We start from the raw sequence: 17,849 nt of genomic DNA, 5'->3' as shown, positions 1-17,849 counted from the left end.
TGAAGGTATTGACAATCATGTTGAATGTTACAATGAAAACAAAGATTTGGAGGACTCACTCGTCAATAGAATTGCATGAAGGCAGTTCATTATCAGATTTTATTGATTTTGTTCATTTACAGTCAAACATGTCACTGTACACTGCAAAAATTTCTCTGATTATTATTAGGAATTAATGCAGTTTTATAGAACTGTAGCAGTATTGACAGTGTTCCAATTTGTTCTATATTTCATTTAAATACAGAACTTATTACTCAGTTAGCCTTTTAAAACCTTTTAAGCTATTTATATGAAACTACAGCTAATTGGGTGAGCCGCTTAATTGGGCCAAAATGTATTGATACCTATGTGTCCTAATTAACTGGAATCCTCTATATACTGTACACTTTCAAGAACCAGTCCACATAAACCAGCGACCACTATGACGAGAAAAGCAAACCGACAACTAATGCAGTGCTGAGAATGACCATGTCCTAAATAATATACTGTTGTTTAAAAAAAACACACCGCAGGCAGCAAAATACACTGAGCACTGTAAAGAACATTTCTGTTGCTCTACTGTAGATCACATGGGTCAGTAATTCAGCAGTGGGAGTGTGTGTTTCACTCCCATATCTCAGATGTAATTGGTAACCTCATTTGTCTTATGAAAATGATAAATCTTACCTTTCACCAAGAGCACATTAAAAAGGTTATAGAAATGCACAAAACTTACCGAGACAGGTATTTATGAAAATAGATTGTATCATACTCACTTCACTCTTTGATATGTTTCTCAAGTATGTAAGTATTTTCAAAGATGTAAATATTGTATTTTAATTAAAATATAAACTTCATGAGAATTATACACTCGGTGGTCACTTCGTTAGGCACTTCCTATATGAAATAAAGTGGCCACTGAGTTTGTGGTCTTCTGCTGCTGTAGCCCATCCACTTCAAGGTTCTGCGTATTGTCCATTCAGAGGGATGCTCTTCTGCATACCACTGTTCTAATACTGTCATCTTCCTGTCACCTTCAACCAGTCTGGTATTTCCCCTCTGACCTCTCTCATTACAAGGCATTTTTGCCCACAGAACTGTTGCTCTGTTTTTTGTTTTTTTTTGTTTTTTTTTAAAACCATTCACTGTAAACTCTGGAGACTGTGGTGCATGAAAATCCCAGGAGATCAGCAGTTTCTGAGATACTTAAATCACCCCGTCTGGTACCAACAATCATTCCACTGTCAAAGTCATTTAGATCACGTTTCTTCCCCATTCTGTTTGCTCTGGACAATAACTGAATCTTTTGAACATGTCTGCAAGCTTTTATACATTGAGTTGCTGCCACATGACTGGCTGATCAGATACTTGCATTAACAAGTAAGTGTACTGGTGTACTTAATAAAGTACAAAATTGATTTATTTGAGTAAAGGACACACACACACACACAATTTCAATATAGATATTGGTCCAAAAGAATCTTGGATGAAGTAAATGCTGTGGAGAAGTTAAATGGAATAAGAACGCCAGTTTTTCCAAGTGCCTCATGTCCCTCCACAGTCTGTAAAGGTGAAAGTGGGTTGAATTATAGGCACTACTTACTAATTCTTTGGGCCTTTGCAGTTATAGCTTTTTAACTGTCTCACTGCCTGGCACAAGTAAGAACTAATGGCAGTTTGCCACTCTGAGTAACGGTAGCACAACTGTAATTCACTTCTTTCCAGCTCTCGTGGCCAAGTCTCACAGTGCAGTGTTTTATTGCTTTACATTCCTTCCTGGAGATACTTGCCAACCTAACAATTTTTCATTCAACTGAGAAACTCACCGGAGTGTCCACCTATTCACCGTTAGGCTTCACAAGGCCTTTGAGCAAGAGCGAGAGAGTTTAAGAGAGGTAGATCTTGGGACTTGCTTGAGACTTTCAGATGAGACTTTTACTGAGGTGGTCACCTCAGAGGCTTCAGAGAGATAAGTGACCATCAGTAAGGCAAGGGGATTAGGTAGTCAGTGCAGGGTTGCCCTGTGGCCATTCTCTTCACTAAAATGTCTACCTCTTTGGATAATGTTGAGGGGGATAGCAGTAGCAGTCAGGTTTCTGGCTCTGAGGCACAAAATTAAAGGGTGCAGTCAGACTGGGAGATAGTGACAGGACATTGTACAGTGAAGGAAGCAGATAGAAAATTCTGTGGCTGGAGAAGAGATGTCAGGAAGGCATGTAACCCATGCACTGCACGTGCCAGGGTCAAGGATGTCTCTGAGTGGCTACAGAAAATTCCTGAGGGAGAGGCCGGACAGACAGGGGTCATATTTGTACAAATGATACAAGTAGAATAAGGGACGAGGTCCTGTGGAATGAGTATAGGGAATTAAGTAGGAAGTTAAGAAGCAGGACCTCTAGGGCAGCAATTTCCAGATTACTCCTGGTGTAAGTTGATAGTGAGGTCAGAAATAGAGGGTTAGGGCAAATCAATCTCTGGCTGAGAACCGGGGTAGGGGCAGAGATTCAAGTTCTTGGACCATTGGGATCGCTGAAGTAGAGGTGACCTGCAATGGAATCAGAGAAGGGCCAATATCCTTGCAGGGATATTCACTAATGTTACATTGGAGGGTTTAAACTAGGTTGACATGCGGGTAGGACTCTCAGCATGAACAAGTAATGGGATAAGGCAGCAGACAGGAAGAGCAAGGTTAATAATCAGGATAGACAAAGGGGACAGTAAAGGCAGGTGGAAAAATGTACTCAGTTAAACTGCATTTATTTCAATGGACAAGGTTTAACAGGTAAGGCGGATGAACTCAGAGTGTATATAGCCATAACAGAAACATGGCTGAGAGAAGAACAGGGCCAGCAGCTCAGTATTACAGGATACAGAGGGTGCAGGTGTGACAGAGGTACAGATAAGCAAAGAGGGGGTGATAAGGTTGGATGTAACAGCATGTAACAGGATGTTGGCATTCCTAGGTGATCATCCAGTGAGGTTACATGAGTAACTTTTAGAAACAAGATGGAGAGGGCCACTCTAGTAGGGTTGTATTATAGACCCCATAATGGTCAGCTATAAGTTGAGAAGCAGTTATGTAGAGAAACTGCTCAAGGTTGTAAGAACTTAATTTCCCTGGTATTGACTGGACCACCCAGAGTGTTAAGGCCCTGGTAGAATTTGCGTAGTGTGTCCAAGAAAGTTTCCCGAGCTGTTATATGTCAGGCTGTACTCAGAAGGGTGCAAAATAACTAAAGTATCAGTCAAGGAGAACTTTGGCTCCAGTGACCATATTCTATTAGTTTAAGATAGTGATGGAAAAGGATTGGACAGGTTCACAGTTCCACCAGAGGGAGCTCCCCTTTCTTTCATCCATGACCTTCTGTCTTCTTCTATCAGATTTCCCCTTCTCCAGCCCTTCACAGCTCGTTACTTCACCCCTCTCCCCTTCCCGGTTTCACCTATCACCTTGTGGCTCTTCCTCCCTCCCCTCCCCTCCCCCATCCCCTCACTTTCTTACTCTAATTCCTTGTCTTTTTTTCTTCAACACTCCATCAGGACTTCGGCTCAAAATGTCAACTGTACTTTTTCATTGATGCTGCCTGGCTTGCTGAGTTCCTCCAGCATTTTGTGTGTGTTGCTCAGATTTCCAGCATCTGCAGATTTCCTCTTGTTTGTGCCCTAATTTAGCATCATCATTTAACTTGACACTCATACTTTACATTCATATCCAAATCTTTTAATATTAAATAACATTGACCCCAAGGTACACTACTAGTCACAGGCCTCCAGTCGGGGAATTGACCTTCAACTATCATCCTCTGCTTCCTACCATCAAGCCAATTTTGAATCTGCTTGCTACTGCCCCTGTATCCCATGCAACCCAGTCTTCTAGATCAGTCTGCAATGTAGGACCTTGTCAAAGGCCTTACAATGCCCTACCTTCATCTATCCCAGTTACCTCCTTGAAAACCTCCAGAAGATTCATCAGATATGACCTTCCGTACACAAAACCATCCTTGCTATTCCTGACTATCCAAGTGATAGGAGATCCTGTCTCTCAGAATTTCCTCCAATAATTTCCCTACTACTGAACTGAGGTTCTCTGGCCTATCTGTGCTATCCATCCTGAACAATGGAACATTAGCAAGTCCAAAATTAAAATGGCACACTAATCATCCAATTTTTAAATTATTGAAATATATTGGCAGTTGTGAAATCTTTTAGTCCTAGAAAAAGATCAAGTATGTCAAAGAATTGAGGTTACTGACCTTCAATCCATTGTGGTGGCATTGACAGCTGAATCTAACAGACGCACATCTGAGTCCTGCTTTACAAGTAGATCTTGTTTTAAACTTTTCAGCGTTTGAAAGGAATTTGTACTCAGCAAAACCTTCAAATTAGGATGAATTCTGTTCAGCCTTAGTCTCTGCACCATATGTCAGGTTTCTGTCAGTGCTATTGGAAGCTGATAATCACTTTAAAACTCATTGCAGGAACACCAAGATTCCAGATCAGCAGACCCATTACACTGAATAACTCACAGCCAGGTAAGAGGTTACAGTCCTGCTGTTGCCAACATCATCAGCTGAAACAGGCAGAATTTGTAATTGCTGGTCTTAAAGCCCGTGAAGATGATTTATTGCCTGTGCTTCTAACACCCCGATGGCTCTAAAGAGGTTACAGAGATTTCTTTTCACATTTATGATGTAAGAAATGCTGTGCTACAATTACTGGACTCCCAAGGGATTTGAGGAGGAGGAACTGGGCAGGATGAATGAAATGCTGGTGAGGCAGTGTTTGAAGGAGAGGCATCCCATAATGTCCCCCACATTCCCCATCAACCCTCACTCCCTGGTGCTTATGAATATTTATGGAGCTTGTTTAGGCCATTTAGGCCTGAGGGGTAGGGTGCTTGGTGCATGTGCCTGTTTACATGGTCATTGGGACCATGTCAAATTGGTACTGCTAGCTCTCAACAATGACTCCTTGCTGTTCATTTGTGTGGAACAGATTACGGAAAATTGAGATTCATTGGTAGTATTTAATGGTTCTTGAATGAACCACTCTTAAAGGGAAGGCGCACACGGAAGCCGATTTAAGGGAACAATTGTATGGAAAGAATGCTTTGCAGGCCCTCCGTACTGTGTCTCACATCCTTCAGTGCCTCATTAGAGCCCCTAGTGCAAAAGGAGAAGAGCACAGAGAAAAGACAGACTTTGAGGATGACAATTATTTCTAATCCTTTCATCTTCAAGGCAAGGTTTGCCTGACAACTTCCTCTTACTGGTTAGACAGAAAGGTGCAGAAATGAGAATGACTGACTTACTAAAAATAAAATGAATGAGGAGTTCAAACCTGGCTCTGCTAAAATCACAGCTCGTTTATCCCACATGCAAGATAAATTCTCATGGCAGCTATTGTTCCTCATGTTCCCATTGAAAATCTAGAAATGAGACAATTTAAGACATCAATAAAGTAAGATCTCTCCAGTTTCAGGCCATATTTGAAATAAAGTCAAGGTAAATTATCTTGACTTTTAACAAATTAAGAAATGTTCTCTTAAGTACATTAGAAAAAAGCAAGTTGCCAGATAAATTTCTATTTATCAAATTGAACACACAACTTGCCAATGGGAGGATTTCTACAGGTTGGCTAATCACAGTTCCAATGATGAATGACATACTTGAGTTTCACATAGTCTGGAAAGGGAGGATATTAAAACTTGTCCCTTTGCTGACTAGAGCTGCATTCAGAAGTCCTTCTCTAAGCTGGCTAGTGGCTGTAAACTACAAGCAGCTACATGATAGCTGTTTTGGATTTCTTTTGGAGGAAACTTCCTTCATTCAGGGAATTGATTTTTTTTTAAAACGTTCCACCAAATTAATTAATTGTTCCAACATCACACTTTACTTGGTTTATAAATTACCATTTTGAATCCCTTTTAAAATTTCCCTGATAAATACCTTAATACCTACCTCAGAAACCACCTGTCTTCTGTAAATCCTATTTAAATAGTATCAATCAATCTATTATAGTCTTTCGCTGTGTCTATGTCTCTTGGAAACTGCAACTGACATTGTCCAGACTCCAGTTAGATTTCTAACTTTCTCTCAATTCCTTACTTTTTCAATTTCAATTTTATCCCAATCCACATCTTGCTGTCATTTTGTTTACATGAGATCACCTAGTTCTCAAGAGTGAGGACATCCTTAACTGCTAGTACAATGAAAATCTTGAACCCCAGTGTACACTTTGCTTTGATCTAAATCTCAGTTTAGGATCATGCATATTTGCTTTATTCCACTTTGGTACAGACTTTAAGGTCAGATTTACATTTTATGGCACTGAAATTCCTGAGAAAGCATGAATTGGTACTAGTGTCTATAGACTAAACTGTTTCTAGCTCAAATGCATCAATTCAAGGCAGACGACTGCCAGCCTAATTGGTGCCATCATATGTGAGTTCTGCATTCCCAATTGCTTTCTTGTTCATCACTGTATTGCCACATCAGCTTATCTAGATGGAAGAAGCTGATTAAAATGAAACTGCTCAAGGTGAAATTACTTTGTGGAAACATTTCTTGGGCTTAATTGCATTCATTATCTGTGGATATATTGGTAACTAAAGATAGTAAGCACCTATATGAAAGTGATAATCCCATTTTGGAATCATCATCATCATGGCTTGACTTCGTGAACGAAGATTTAGGAACGGGGCTGCCCACGTCTGCTGCAGGCTCGCTGGTGGCTGATGAGGCCAATACGGGACAGGCAGGCCCGGCCACAGCAGCTGCAAGGGAAATTCTGTTCTGGGTTTGGTGTTGCTGTGTCACTGTTCTTCCTCCTTCTCCTTTTGTCCTCAATGCCAGCCCTGCATGCGTTCTCGAAGGAGGAGACAGAATGGTGAATAGCGTGTCGCCGGGCCTCGTGATCGGAGGCTAGATTAGACCACTGGCGATGGTCAATGTGACAGGCACCAAGGGATTTCTACAGAGTCCTTGTACCTCTTCTTCAGTGCCCCTCTGTCACGGTGGCCAGTGGAGTGTTTGCCATACAGCACAATCTTGGGCAGGCGATGATCCTCCATCCTGGAGACGTGCTCTGCCCAGCACAGCTGCATCTTCAACAGCATGGCCTCGATGCTGGTGACCTCCACTTAGAAACGTAAAAATATAGAAAACCTACAGCACAATACAGGTCCTTCAGCCCAAAATGCTGTGCCAAACATGCACTTAATTTAGAAATCACCTAGGGTTGCCCATAGCCATCTATTTTTCTAAGCTCCATGTACCTCTCCAGGAACCTCTTAAAAGACCTTATCATATCCGCCTCCGCCACCATCGCCGGCAGCGCATTCCACACACTCACCACTCTCTGCGTAAATAATTTACCCCTGACATCTCCTCTGTACCTACTTCCAAGCACCCTAAAACTGTGCCCTCTTATGACAGCCATTTCAGCCCTAGGAAAAAACCTCTGACCATCCACACGATCAATGCCTCTCATCATCTTATACACCTCTATCACGTCACCTCTCATCCTCTATCGCTCCAAGGAGAAAAGGCCGAGATCACTCAGCCTATTCTCATAAGGCATGCTCCTCAATCCAGGCAAAATCCTTCATCTCTTCTGCACCCTTTCTATGGTTTCCACATACTTCCTATAGTGAGGCGACCAGAACCGAGCACAGTACTGCTAGTGTGGTCTGACCAGGGTCCTATGTAGCTGTAACATTAACTCTTGGCTCTTAAACTCAATCCCATGGTTGATGAAGGCCAATGCACTGTATGCTTTCTTAACCACAGAGTCAACCTGCGCAGCAGCTTTGAGTGTCCTATGGACTCGGACACCAAGATCCCTCTGATCCTCCACACCGCCAAGAGTCTTACCATTAATACTATATTCTGCCATCATATTTGACCTACCAAAATGAACCACCTCACATTTATCTGGGTTGAACTCCATCTGCCACTTCTCAGCCCAGTTTTGCATCCTATTGATGTCCCGTTGTAACCTCTGACAGCCCTCCACACTATCCACAACACCCCCCAACCTTTGTGTCATCAACAAATTTACTAACCCATCAGCATCACTTCCTCATCCAGATTATTTACAAAAATCCCGAAGAGAAGGGGTCCCAGAACAGATCCCTGAGGCACACTGGTCACTGACCTCCACACAGAATATGACCCATCTACAACCACTCTTTGCCTTCTGTGGGCAAGCCAGTTCTGAATCCAGAAAGCAAGATCCCCTTGGATCCCATGCCTTCTTACTTTCTCAATAAGCCTTGCATGGGGTACCTCATCAAATACCTTGCTGAAATCCATATACACTACATCTACTGCTCTTCCTTCATCAATGTGTTTAGTCACATCCTCAAAAAATTCATTCTGGCTCGTAAGGCACGACCTGCCCTTGACAAAGCCATGCTGACTATTCCTAATCCTATCATGCCTCTCCAAATGTTCATAAATCCTGCCTCTCAGGATCTTTTCCATCAACTTCCCAACCACTGAAGTAAGACTCACTGGTCTATAATTTCCTGGGCTATCTCCACTCCCTTTCTAGAAAAAAGGGAACCCTCCAATCGTCCGGAACCTCCCCTATCCCCATTGAGGATACAAAGATCATTGCCAGAGACTCAGCAATCTCCTCCCTTGCCTCCCACAGTAGCCTGGGGTATATCTCATCCGGTCCCACAGACTCATCCAACTTGATGCTTTCCAAAAGCTCCAGCGCATCCACTTTCTTAATGTCTATATGCTCAAACTTTTCTATCCGCTGTAAGTCATCCCTACAATCGCCAAGATCATTTTCCATAGTGAATACTGAAGCAAAGTATTCATTAGTTACCTCAGCTATCTCCTCTGATTCCATACACACTTTTCCACTGTCACACTTGATAGGTCCTATTCTCTCATGTCTTATCCGCTTGATCTTAACATACTTGTAGAATGCCTTGGAGTTTTCTTTAATCCTGCTCGCCAAGGCCTTCTCATGGCCCCTTCTGGCTCTCCTAATTTCATTCCTAAGCTCCTTCCTTTTAGCCTTATAATCTTCTAGATCACTATCATTTCCTAGTTTTTTTGAACCTTTAGTAAGCTTTTCTTTTCTTCTTGACTAGATTTTCAACAGCCTTTGTACACCACTGTTCTTGTACCATACCATCCTTTCCGTCTCATTGGAACGTACCTATGCAGAATGCCACACAAATATCCCCTGAACATTTGCTACATTTCTGCCATACATTTCCCTGAGAACATCTGTTCCCAATTTATGCTTCTAAGTTCCTGCCTGACAGCTTCATATTTCCCCTTAGTCTCCTGCTTTCCTAACTTGTCTGTTCTTATCCCTCTCCAATGCTATGGTAAAGGAGATAGAATTGTGATCACTATCTCCAAAATGCTCTGCCACTGAGAGACCTGATATCTGACCATGTTCATTTCCCAATACCAATCAAGTACAGCCTCTCCTCTTGTAGGCTTATCTACATATTGTGTCAGGAAACCTTCCTGAACACACCTAACATACTCCACCCCATCTAAACCCCATTTTACACGATATTCTTGTCTGTGGTAAAGGTAAACAAGCAAAAGGAGTCTCAGAAGCAGAATACACACAAGAAATCCCTGTGGTATGCATCCAGCAGGATGTTACGCTGTGAGTACTGTCACAAAAAGTGTCTCAGGAAACCACATTTATTCATTACTATTATTGGCCAGGAAGGAATTGAGAACTGCAAAACCTCTAACTGAAATAAACCAAAGAGTGTAGAAGGCAAAACAAATGTCTTTGTTCTGCCATGTAATCAAAGGAATGAAGGCTGCTATTTTGCAATACTGTCCTTGTGGCCACCATTTTGTGAACTACATCTTGCTCTGATCAAGCAACACACACAAAATGCTGGAGGAACTTAGCATATGGAAAAGAGTAAACAGTCCACATTTTGGGACAAGACTCTTCATCAGGACTCACTCTGGGCCCAAAAAGTCAATGGTTTACTTTTTTCCATAGATGCTGCCTGGCCTGCTGAGTTCCTCCAGCATTTTGTGTGTGTTGCTCAGATTTCCAGCATCTGCAGATTTTCTCGTTTGTGCCGTAGTTTAGTATCATCAGCAAACTTGACACTCATCCAAGTATTTTGTGTGTGTTGCTTGGATTTCCAGCATCTGCAGATTTTCTCACCCTTTTGCTCTAATCAAGTCATCACAGAGCAACTGAAAGTGGACACAATGAGGTCTCTGCTGATGAGATGCAAAATCTGGCATTATTTCCAAAGAAGGTGGTTATTTGGTTAAGTAGAAATGGCAGTCTTGTGGAAAGAACAACTGATCACCTGGCTAAACTGGTTTGAACAGGCCTGATTCAGGGAGAACAAAAGTTACCTTGAGGCACAAGGCTGGTGGAAAAACAATAAATTAAAGCTGCTTATATCCATGGGACAGACCCAAAGAATAGCTGCCAAAGGCTAGCCAGAAAAACCTGAGCCAATTAAATTGAAAAAGGACAAGAGTGGAGGATTTTGGTTATAGGAGAAGCAGACTCTGGAGATTACCATAGTGGAAGTGGATGAACCCATGACAGAAACAAGGAGATTATGTTGAGATGAAGAGGAATGCCTGGCCAGCCAAATTCTTATTACCGGGTATTACTTTTTCTATTCTTTGACTTAATGTACATCCATTAGAGTTCCCTGACCCTCTATCAGGGAAACCTAGTGGATGTGCTGACGGATATTCAGTTTTATATAGCTTACGTGTTTGCTTTAATTGAACCAATGAAGGTTATCATCGGTTAATACAGATTCTCTCTGTGCCTAATCATCTACTGTTATTGAGAGTGAATACCTGCAACACCTAGCCAGGTTTCCAACCACAATCCACGACACTTGATTGTGACTATTTCTATAATGAAGGCTTATTCCTATGAGCAACAAGGTGCTCTGCCTGACAAACTAATTACACTTAGAGGCAGAAAACAATTTCTGATAAAAGAAGTTCGATCTGAAACATTACCCTTTCTAGCATTTTTTTAAAAAACAATTTTCAGCATTTGTACTTTTAACCGATTTACTGCACATTCATCTAAGCCAGTGATTCCCAATGGGGCAGTTATATGTCCTAAGGGGGCATTAGGGGAAATAGAAGTCATGGGGGGCATTCAAAATTATTGGGGGGGGGTCATAAGCAGCACTCTAGCTTGAAGCACGAAACCTGACTGACTGTTAGTACAGCAGGTACTTCCAAAAAAAGAATGAGGCACTGGATCACAAGGAGAACCATAGCTCTGCAGGTGATGAGCACTCGTCATCACAATGCATCTGAAACTGGCTATCTGATCTGACCTTACCAACCAGACAGACATTACTGTAGATACCTAAATTTGCAACCAAGGTGCCCAACAGTTCCCCATTACTCATGGCAGGGGAACAAGTTCATGCAATTTAACAGTTAATAAGTATACCCCCTTAACTTTCTCTACAGATCTATGGAAAACAGGTCACACAACGATACAGCGCTGGCCGGAACCAAGCGTTGAAATAGAGCCAATCAGTGAACCTGTCAAACCTGATGGTTCCTCTTGAGGTGTTCAATGTGACCTTTGTATGTGCAGTCAAGAACCATCTTTGGAGATTATGAGACCTTATGTAATTCATCAGTCGTGCTAACCGGAATAGTACAAAGGTAGCTTGGCGAACACCTGCTCTATCCCAACTAACATTCTGATTCCAATCTGAATCCTTGTCAACATAATTTTCGCTGTTGTGATCATCTTCATCTTGCTGTTCCTTTGTGTGCCGCTACTATTGTTCCATCAATGTCAACTGGCTACCATCATCAACACATGATAGGCATTCCCAGTTTGTGTTAATTTTTTAATTTTAATTTAGCCCTGTTAATGATGGATAAATACATATGGCACCATCTCTATCAGCCTGAAGGTGGTGAAGCCTTGAATTCTAATTCTCCTAAGAAACAGAAACTACGGAAAGTGAGTAAATACAATGTTATGTACCTGGAGTATGGTCTTATTCCATTCCTGTCAGATCAGCAACACCCCATGTGTCTTATTTATAAGACAGTCCTGGCTAATGAAGCCATGAAATCATCAAGATTGCAGGAACACTTCCGTAAAAGACACCCTGAAAAGGCTCCTTATGGTATTACTCAGTTTCAGAAGATGAAAGAAGCATTTGAAAAGCATTGCTCACTCGAGTCATTTGCCAAGAAAGCTAAAAATGACCTTGATAGTGGTCTCATTGCTTCTTACAACATTTCCAAAATGATAGTGAAGTGTGTAAAATCATGATTTCTTGTGCAACAGATGAAGCACCATATATAACAGATCGCCATGCTGGTTTAGGGGCATTTATGAAAAAAGAAATTCCAAGTCTATTTGCAATCCATTGTGTAACTCATCATCTCGCAGCCAAAATCCTCAGCCAGCAACTTTTTTTTTTGTTTCATAGTCATACTTTATTGATCCCGGGGAAAATTGGTTTTCATTACAGTTGCACCACAAATAATAAATAGTAATAGTAATAGTCATAGAAATAATAAATAGTAATAGAATAGTAATAGAAAAATAGTAATAAATAGATAAATAGTAATATGTAAATTATGCCAGTAAATTATGAAATAAGTCCAGGACCAGCCTATCGGCTCAGGGTGTCTGACCCTCCAAGGGAGGAGTTGTAAAGTTTGATGGCCACAGGCAAGAATGACCTCCTATGATGCTCTGTGCTGCATCTCGGAGGAATGAATCTCTGGCTGAATGTACTCCTGTGCCCACCCAGTACATTATGTAGTGGATGGGAGACATTGACCAAGATGGCATGCAACTTAGACAGCATCCTCTTTTCAGACACCACCGTCAGAGAGTCCAGTTCCATCCCCACAACATCACTGGCCTTACGAGTTTGTTGATTCCGTTGGTGTCTGCTACCCTCAGCCTGCTGCCCCAGCGCACAACAGCAAACATGATAGCACTGGTCACCACAGACTCGTAGAGCATCCTCAGCATCGCCCGGCAGATGTTAAAGGACCTCAGTCTCTTCAGGAAATAGAGACGGCTCTGACCCTTCTCGTAGACAGCCTCAGTGTTCTTAGACCAGTCCAGTTTATTGTCAATTTGTATCCCCAGGTATTTGTAATCCCCCACCATGTCCACACTGACCCCCTGGATGGAAACAGGGGTCACCGGTACCTTAGCTCTCCTCAGGTCTACCACCAGCTCCTTAGTCTTTTTCACATTAAGCTGCAGATAATTCTGCTCACACCATGTGACAAAGTTTCCTACCGTAGCCCTGTACTCAGCCTCATCTGCCTTGCTGATGCATCCAACTATGGCAGAGTCATCCGAAAACCTCTGAAGATGACAAGACTCTGTGCAGTAGTTGAAGTCCGAGGTGTAAATGGTGAAGAGAAAGGGAGACAAAATAGTCCCCTGTGGAGCCCCAGTGCTGCTGATCACTCTGTCGGACACATGACTCAAGCATGACTCCTATAATATCTGCTACCAACAAAACTGAAGCCCGTCCATTAAATACCAGAATATTTTGCCAGTTGTGCCAAGATAACAATGAAGAGTTTAAACACTTAAATTGTTCACACTGAAGTGTCAAAAAAACTGCTATTTAAGACATTTCTTTGATCTTTTTGACACTGGTTGAATTGTTGCTCTAAGTTGACAAGAGCTTGGGAAACAAGATTGAACTCCTACGTGGAGATGTAGCATACCTAGCCGATCTGTATGACAAAATGAACATTCTAAATATGAAACTGCAGGGTGAGAATTTCAATTTAATCCAAACAAAAAGTGCACTTTTATCAGAAAATTAGAAATATGTAAGCAAATTATTGGGAGAAGAATGCTCTCAGTTTCCCTGCATGGAAAGTATGGCTCTCTCTTTCAGAGACTGTGATTTGCAAGAGTACTGCTTACACCTGCAGTCACTGAACGAGGATTTTCAGAATCAAGGATTTGAATGATCTGGAAATTCTGGACTGGGTAATTAACCCATTCCTTTGCAATGCCCAAGAACAAGAAGAGAGCTTATAAGAAGAAATCATCGAAATTCAGAATGATGAAGAAGCAAAAATGCTTTTCAAAAAATGTCGGCTTTTTGTGATATGTGGCTACACTGTCATATGAAGTTTCCTGGTCTTTGGAGAAGAGCCAAACTGCTCTTCATTGCATTTCCATCCTCCTACCTTGTTGAAAGAGGCTACCACATACTCACAAAACCCAGAAACCGCTTGGACATTGTGGGGACTTAAGGCTTTTGCTGTCTCAACTTGAACCAGATATTTCAACTCTTGCTAAAAACCGTCAAGCTCAAGGCTGCTGTACAGCACTCAGGTACCAGGTAAGCTAGGTTTAAAGACATATAAAATTAAAGCAGAATCATTTTCCTCATGTCAACATATGGTAGACATGTTTTTACACTATGGGGTCACTGGGAAGTATAGTGTGTCTAAGAAGGGTGTTGGCAAGCATGAAAGTGTTTGGGGGGGGGCTCTGGGCTAAGAAACGCAGCACACCTCAATTTATACACATTGACACCAGACACAGGTAAACCTCTGAGAGCATAATAATCATTATTCAGAATCTATGAATTCCCCACCCTTCCAAAATCCCAGGTTTGTAGGCCTATTGATTACATTCAAGAGACACTGTGTGCTTCAACTATTAACCTAGTATTTACATCAATCATAAAGATAAGCCCAGATAAGTGATGGTAGAGTACTTCAGATGCTTATTTTTATATAATCAATCTAATGTTGCAGCATCTCTACAGCAAATCACATTACAAGTGGACAAGTTATTAATTACAAAATGAAAAGAATTATGGAGAAAAGTATACAGTAGTTAATTTTCTAATTACTTTTGTTTCATCAAACCAAACTGTGAATATTTTGCTCCACTTCACTAAATTGAGTGTAATAAATTTATTTTTAAAAAATATCTATAAGGAAATCAAAAATGTTTGCCAAATATTTGATGCAAAAATTATGCAGAAAAACTGTTAGCCTTGCACACTATTACATTGAGAAGGTTTGGCAAATATCATTTTTAAATTAAATTAGTCTTTAAAATTTAATTTCTCTCCCAAAATGTTTTCATGTTAGTATAGGGAGAAAATTTCTCTTATTTGCCGGTGTCTTGGTGTATGCTGTCAAAAGTGCGTTAGATTTGAAGCAAGAAAATTCAAAATAATTGAGTCAAATGCTTGAATGCTGTAATTCCACATTGGGTGTTGCACCAGCTACCGATCAATGGAAAATGAGCTGCATCTGCCGGCGTTCTGCTGAGTTTTTTGCACTTTAATGAGAGTGGATTAAAGTAGTCTCCTTAAATACCATAATTGTTAAGGAAATTTTTAGATTTAAATGTATATATTTAGACTTTAACAGGTTTTGATTGTCAGGAGTATTCAAAATATTAAAATCCTAGATAGCTTTTATTGCAAAGGTTTTATTTTTAGTAGTTTCGCGTTTGATCTGCGTGATTCGTGACAACATTACGTCCACAGTAAGTGGTGCTATGTCGGGCTTCGAAATGTACACCAGGATAGGATTTGCCAACGCAAGCACTAACGGATCCGCAAATAATTAATATACATTTACCTTATGATAATAAAATTACAACTGGTTCGCCGCAAAATTTAATTGGCTTTTGTTCAAACCAAGTAAATAGGCATTTGAAATTCAAATTCATTTTGACAACTTTCAGCGTAACTCAAGTTACCTGTCGGAACCGTTCTACGTTATTCTATCAAAAAAAAATCCTGCATTTCAAGGAATGAAAATCCTATGGAGGAAGTTGAGAGAATGTTGCTGGAGAGTTTTGCAGAAAGTGACGAACGCCCACTGAAATTCCATTGAATCAGAAATCTTTGAACACCTGGGTTTAGATGCGTGCTCTAAACTATTTTAAATAGATGAAGCTAAGAATGAATACTAACAAATCGACGAGATTTCCAGATTAAAAACAGAACTGCTTCACGCGCGCCTTCCCTGGAGCTGCTGGGGGAGAACGACCGCGCCTCAGATTGCCGCGGCTGCTAGGGAAGGTCTACTGACAGGGGAGACTAACACCTCCCACTCACCTCAGGTACATCTCACTCGCTTTCATTTTTCAGTGCCGCGGAAATGAAACCAGTCCGGGAAGTTTTGAACGTTTAGTTGAAACAATGCAAGAGCTTTTCGGTTGATCCACGCGCAGCTGTTTCCCCCTGGTTTAACGCCAGTGTCGTGCACGTGATCTGAGCCGAGAAAATTCGGCTGAGGTGCCTCTCGTTTCCGATCGGGTGACGGGGACTGCGCGCGTCGTTTGTTTGGTCAGTGATGTGTAAAGGCCGTATATAGCTTCTGCAGACTTCTTGTTTTGAACATTGCTCCGAGGAATATCGAGCAAATGTGTTGTCTGGACGCCAGGGAGCCTGGCCCCGAAAACTGCACTTGCTACCCCGCGCTATGCTGTTGTTCAACTTAACTAAGATGCTGTGCCTACAGTAGCAACATTACCATCACGTTAAAGCCTAGTCCGACAGGACAAGTTTGTCAGAGCAGTTTCAAAGTCCCCAACTTCACGCTGAGTATATGATGGCCATTTAAATTGAACGCAGACTTGACCCTTTACTACACATCTGGTTAACGTTAGCCTCTAACGAAGGGAAGATCTGTGCTGAATTTAAAGGTGGTGGTGGAAGCAAGTTTTGCACCACTTGATGTCGCTTTCAGGAAGTCCAAAAATACTTTGCAAAAATAAAGCAGTCTTTCTATAAAGGCATTTAGAAATACTGTTCTTTTAGAGTCATGGAGAGATTCAGCACAGAAACAGGCCATCAGCCCATCTAGTCCAAGTTAACCACCAAGCACACAGTTCAAAGGTTCAAATTAATGTCAGAGAAATGTATACAATATACATCCTGAAATGCTTTTTACACTAATCTTAACCTAACCCATTTTATTCTCCCCAAATTCCCATCGGCTTCCTTGGGTTCTACACAAGGACATTTTGGAGTGGCCAATTAACCTCACAACCTACATGTCTTTAGGATGAGCGAGGAAACAGAAGCACCAAGCATAAACCCACATCCGGGAGCGAAGTTTAAAAGGGCAAGCATCATGGGAACTTGACTATAACCGGAGCACCAATCGTGAGTCGGAGAGCAGGGAAGATTCCGGCATGAAAGGGAGACCCTGCCTAGCGGAGCGCTCATCGTCAGAGTTGGGGGACTTTGGCTCATTCAGGCTTCAGCAAGGTAAGTGGACTTTGTTTTTCTTTGCTTTTTTTTTGAGGAATAGAGAGCATGTCTGTAGGGTTAGTATTTTGCTCTGGGTGTCGGATGTGGGAATCCTGGGAGTCTTCCAGTCTCCCAGATGTCCACATCTGCGCCAGGTGCACCAAGATGCAGCTCCTGAGAGACCGTGTTAGGGATCTGGAGCTGTGGCTTGATGACCTACAGCTCATTAGGGAAAGTGAGCAGGGGATAGATAGGAGCTACAGGGAGTTGGTCACCCCAAGGCTGCAGGAGTTAGATAAGTGGGTGACTGTCAGGGAAGGGAAGAGCTCCAATAGCAGAGAGCATCCCTGTGGCCATCCCGCTTCGTAACTCTTATCTCATTTTGGATGCTGTTGGGATGACCTGACGAAGGACGACCAAGGTGATCTGGCCTCTGGCACTGAGTCTGGTAACATGAAAGTGGATTCGGAAAACAGGTCAGTACTGGACCTCAATAGAGAGAATTTGTAGAATGTCTAAGGGATGGCTTTTTAGAATAGCTTGTTGTTGAGCCCACTAGGGGATTGGCTGTGCTGGATTGGGTGTAGTGCAATGGCTGGAATTTCTGCGAAAAATGAGGGAAGTGCAAGAC

The 17,849-nt window shown here is 41.8% G+C and overlaps 1 long non-coding RNA gene across 10 annotated transcripts in view; it reads right to left on the bottom strand.

Moving 5' to 3' along the window:
• LOC140199047 (uncharacterized) overlaps positions 1-16,195 on the bottom strand; it is a 50,215-nt gene extending 34,020 nt beyond the window's left edge. For 9 of the 10 annotated variants that reach the window (XR_011886326.1, XR_011886325.1, XR_011886320.1 and 6 more), the window contains exon 1: positions 16,079-16,195. This is a non-coding gene — a long non-coding RNA (uncharacterized lncRNA). Of the gene's footprint in view, positions 1-5,319; positions 5,380-16,078 lie in introns of those variants that run through there. The other variant, XR_011886321.1, reaches the window with a different exon arrangement.
• Positions 16,196-17,849: the final 1,654 nt, after the last annotated feature.

Source organism: Mobula birostris, chromosome 6, assembly GCF_030028105.1.
Source record: "Mobula birostris isolate sMobBir1 chromosome 6, sMobBir1.hap1, whole genome shotgun sequence".
NCBI lineage: Eukaryota > Metazoa > Chordata > Chondrichthyes > Myliobatiformes > Myliobatidae > Mobula > Mobula birostris.
This window is presented reverse-complemented; position numbering and strand designations above follow the sequence as displayed.